This window comes from Mchenga conophoros, linkage group LG5 (assembly GCF_057382185.1).
Source record: "Mchenga conophoros isolate Kocher_MC1m ecotype Shallow Benthic linkage group LG5, M_conophoros_male_GT1.1, whole genome shotgun sequence".
Taxonomy (NCBI): domain Eukaryota; kingdom Metazoa; phylum Chordata; class Actinopteri; order Cichliformes; family Cichlidae; genus Mchenga; species Mchenga conophoros.
This window is the reverse complement of record NC_140530.1, coordinates 33314956-33320014: the sequence shown is the minus strand read 5'-3', so window position 1 is coordinate 33320014 and position 5059 is coordinate 33314956. Positions and strand designations below refer to the sequence as shown.

The following is a 5059-nucleotide window of genomic DNA, read 5'->3' as shown; positions in this document are numbered from 1 at the left end:
TGGACTGTCTAGAGACAGACCAGACCAGCTGCACAACACAGACACTTCAAACCGCACCTGAGGAAAAAACTACAAGAAGAAAAGAAAAAGAAAGAAAAAGTAGCTTAGAACGATGCAGCGTTACAGGAGACGGCAGCACTGCAGAGCTGAGGACCGGCGCCTGTTTGAAAGAGACAAGACACACAAACAGAGAGAGAGGAAAAAGTGGTTATTAAGAACTTGAGGACATTACCTGCATATAAAAATATAAATAATTATAAATTTGCTGTGTTCTTTTTAACAATGTCAGAAGGAGAGAGGCACTGAGGCACCGTCTTCCGCCCCCCGGCGCACCTGCTGTGCCTCTTCCTTCTGACAGGAACTTGCCTACACAGCAAGTATGAATGATGCCTGAGTGGACAAACACAACTCAAAGTTCCTGGCTCTCTTGGCTCCTCTGCAGAGGGTTTCCCTAAGAAGGTGGACCTAGCAGGGTCACCGGGGGACGGGGAGCTGTGCCTCACGGCCCTCACTTCGTCGGAGAAACCCTCACGCAGATTTCAGAAACTTGTGTGTTGTCCTTGTGAGCCTCCACTATTTACTGATGGGTGCAGTCTGGACTGTCTAGAGACAGACCAGACCAGCTGCACAACACAGACACTTCAAACCGCACCTGAGGACAAAAACTACAAGAAGAAAAGAAAAAGAAAGAAAAAGAAGCTTAGAACGATGCAGCGTTACAGGAGACGGCAGCACTGCAGAGCTGAGGACCGGCGCCTGTTTGAAAGAGACAAGACACACAAACAGAGAGAGAGGAAAAAGTGGTTATTAAGAACTTGAGGACATTACCTGCATATAAAAACATAAATAATTATAAATTTGCTGTGTTCTTTTTAACAATGTCAGAAGGAGAGAGGCGCTGAGGCACCGTCTTCCGCCCCCCGGCGCACCTGCTGTGCCTCTTCCTTCTGACAGGAACTTGCCTACACAGCAAGTATGAATGATGCCTGAGTGGACAAACACAACTCAAAGTTCCTGGCTCTCTTGGCTCCTCTGCAGAGGGTTTCCCTAAGAAGGTGGACCTAGCAGGGTCACCGGGGGACGGGGAGCTGTGCCTCACGGCCCTCACTTCGTCGGAGAAACCCTCACGCAGATTTCAGAAACTTGTGTGTTGTCCTTGTGAGCCTCCACCATTTACTGATGGGTGCAGTCTGGACTGTCTAGAGACAGACCAGACCAGCTGCACAACACAGACACTTCAAACCGCACCTGAGGACAAAAACTACAAGAAGAAAAGAAAAAGAAAGAAAAAGAAGCTTAGAACGATGCAGCGTTACAGGAGACGGCAGCACTGCAGAGCTGAGGACCGGCGCCTGTTTGAAAGAGACAAGACACACAAACAGAGAGAGAGGAAAAAGTGGTTATTAAGAACTTGAGGACATTACCTGCATATAAAAACATAAATAATTATAAATTTGCTGTGTTCTTTTTAACAATGTCAGAAGGAGAGAGGCACTGAGGCACCGTCTTCCGCCCCCCGGCGCACCTGCTGTGCCTCTTCCTTCTGACAGGAACTTGCCTACACAGCAAGTATGAATGATGCCTGAGTGGACAAACACAACTCAAAGTTCCTGGCTCTCTTGGCTCCTCTGCAGAGGGTTTCCCTAAGAAGGTGGACCTAGCAGGGTCACCGGGGGACGGGGAGCTGTGCCTCACGGCCCTCACTTCGTCGGAGAAACCCTCACGCAGATTTCAGAAACTTGTGTGTTGTCCTTGTGAGCCTCCACTATTTACTGATGGGTGCAGTCTGGACTGTCTAGAGACAGACCAGACCAGCTGCACAACACAGACACTTCAAACCGCACCTGAGGACAAAAACTACAAGAAGAAAAGAAAAAGAAAGAAAAAGAAGCTTAGAACGATGCAGCGTTACAGGAGACGGCAGCACTGCAGAGCTGAGGACCGGCGCCTGTTTGAAAGAGACAAGACACACAAACAGAGAGAGAGGAAAAAGTGGTTATTAAGAACTTGAGGACATTACCTGCATATAAAAACATAAATAATTATAAATTTGCTGTGTTCTTTTTAACAATGTCAGAAGGAGAGAGGCGCTGAGGCACCGTCTTCCGCCCCCCGGCGCACCTGCTGTGCCTCTTCCTTCTGACAGGAACTTGCCTACACAGCAAGTATGAATGATGCCTGAGTGGACAAACACAACTCAAAGTTCCTGGCTCTCTTGGCTCCTCTGCAGAGGGTTTCCCTAAGAAGGTGGACCTAGCAGGGTCACCGGGGGACGGGGAGCTGTGCCTCATGGCCCTCACTTCGTCGGAGAAACCCTCACGCAGATTTCAGAAACTTGTGTGTTGTCCTTGTGAGCCTCCACCATTTACTGATGGGTGCAGTCTGGACTGTCTAGAGACAGACCAGACCAGCTGCACAACACAGACACTTCAAACCGCACCTGAGGACAAAAACTACAAGAAGAAAAGAAAAAGAAAGAAAAAGTATCTTAGAACGATGCAGCGTTACAGGAGACGGCAGCACTGCAGAGCTGAGGACCGGCGCCTGTTTGAAAGAGACAAGACACACAAACAGAGAGAGAGGAAAACGTGGTTATTAAGAACTTGAGGACATTACCTGCATATAAAAATATAAATAATTATAAATTTGCTGTGTTCTTTTTAACAATGTCAGAAGGAGAGAGGCACTGAGGCACCGTCTTCCGCCCCCCGGCGCACCTGCTGTGCCTCTTCCTTCTGACAGGAACTTGCCTACACAGCAAGTATGAATGATGCCTGAGTGGACAAACACAACTCAAAGTTCCTGGCTCTCTTGGCTCCTCTGCAGAGGGTTTCCCTAAGAAGGTGGACCTAGCAGGGTCACCGGGGGACGGGGAGCTGTGCCTCACAGCCCTCACTTCGTCGGAGAAACCCTCACGCAGGTTTCAGAAACTTGTGTGTTGTCCTTGTGAGCCTCCACCATTTACTGATGGGTGCAGTCTGGACTGTCTAGAGACAGACCAGACCAGCTGCACAACACAGACACTTCAAACCGCACCTGAGGACAAAAACTACAAGAAGAAAAGAAAAAGTAGCTTAGAACGATGCAGCGTTACAGGAGACGGCAGCACTGCAGAGGTGAGCCTGAGTGAGCAGTTTTTCCGTTAGTGAAAAAGAGAAAAAACAAACAAGAAAACTTCCCTTAGAAATCTGTAGGGTCGTTTCCTCTGAGACATGTTGGAATCTGTAAACAGTAAACAAACTTCTTGGAGAATTTATCAGTAAAGTTTCAATCTCTGTAACCCCCCCCCCCCCACACACACACACACAAAAAAAATACGTGTCATTGCAATAACCGATGTTTTCTACAATCATTGGTGCTGACCAATGGCACTTAAACGATATTCGATTATCGTTTTCTTTTAAAGCATTGCGCTAGCCGTCAAGTTAATAGTTTAGCTTCATATGGCCAAATTTTTACAGTAAGGAAACATAAAAAAAAAAACTGTCCCAATTTCAAACCTGACCTGAGGACAATAACTACAAGAACAACAGAAACAAGAAAGAAAACGTACCTTAGAACCATGCAGGGTTACAGGAGACAACAGCCGTGTAGAGGTGAGCCTGTGTGAGTCTTTTTTTCTGTTAGTGAACAACAGAAAAAAAAAAGAGAAACAAAAAAACAAGAAAACTTACCTTAGAAATCTGTAGGGTCGTTTCCTCTGAGACATGTTGGAATCTGTAAACAGTTACTCCGAAAAGGATCCAGGTGTTTCAAAAATACTTCTTTGGTGAACGTTTCAATCCTGCGAACATAAATGCTGCGATTAACGAACTAAAAGTCGTTAGTGTCACCCCTATTTATAGATTTTTACGTATCAAAGGATCCGATTCGTTGTAAGATTCCAAATATATGTGACGTCATCGTCCTGTGAGCCAATTAATATACGGTGGCCCTGAGAGGCCAAACGGACTGCAACTTCAGAAAACACTTGCAAAAAGAAAAATGCTGCAAAAGCACACAAAGCACAACGGAAATAGGAAAAAAGACAACGGAAATGTTTCTGGGGAGACAATAACCGGACGGACCAGTTGCACGAACCAAAACACGTATGCATGGCTGTATCCCAATTCAGGGACTGTTTCCCAATTCAGGGTCTGCAGCCTTTTAATTCTCCTTAAAGTACGCAGCCTTAACGGTCCTCAAGGGCCGCGTACTCAAAGACCGATGAGGCTGGAAGTGCGAGGCTTGTAGGCTTGTGAAATGGGACGGTCTAGCCTCCGTCGCGCTGCCCAGGTTGCCTAGCAACCATGATACTAACAGCTGGAAACGTTTCATACAGCTTTGTTTGACAGAAATGAAGGAGAACATATTTTGTACATTTGTTTCTACATGAGCTTTGTGTGATTTGATAAGTATCTGAGGCTGAGACCACAGGACTGTAAAACATGATTGTTGGGCTTCATTTCTGTACTGAACAGTCATTTAAGATTAGCTAGTAAATAACAATTAGCTAATGTTGTTCATGAGACTAAAGTCATCTCACTTTGGTAATGTAAATATAATATGGCCAATATTATATTAATCATTATTAGTTATTACAGCTGTGAACATGAACTCTGTGCCAAACACTGAGCTTCAGTAAAGATTCAAGTTGCATTTATTTATATTTCCTATCACCTTAAATCTTCACTTAAAGACAAGTATCTGTGACAGTGTACAGGGAGTGCAGAATTATTAGGCAAATGAGTATTTTGTCCACATCATCCTCTTCATGCATGTTGTCTTACTCCAAGCTGTATAGGCTCAAAAGCCTACTACCAATTAAGCATATTAGGTGATGTGCATCTCTGTAATGAGAAGGAGTGTGGTCTAATGACATCAACACCCTATATCAGGTGTGCATAATTATTAGGCAACGTCCTTTCCTTTGGCAAAATGGGTCAAAAGAAGGACTTGACAGGCTCAGAAAAGTCAAAAACAGTGAGATATCTTGCAGAGGGATGCAGCAGTCTCAAAATTGCAAAGCTTCTGAAGCGTGATCATCGAACAATCAAGCGTTTCATTCAAAATAGTCAAC

General features: G+C 45.2%; 1 long non-coding RNA gene across 1 annotated transcript; it reads right to left on the bottom strand.

Annotated features, from left to right (window-relative positions):
* Positions 1-3024: 3024 nt before the first annotated feature.
* LOC146574932 (uncharacterized) lies at positions 3025-4109 on the bottom strand. The gene is made up of 3 exons (XR_014892583.1): positions 3675-4109; positions 3554-3602; positions 3025-3222 (listed from the first exon to the last, which is right to left on the bottom strand). It is a non-coding gene; the product is annotated as an uncharacterized LOC146574932 (long non-coding RNA).
* Between the last annotated feature and the right edge of the window lie 950 nt (positions 4110-5059).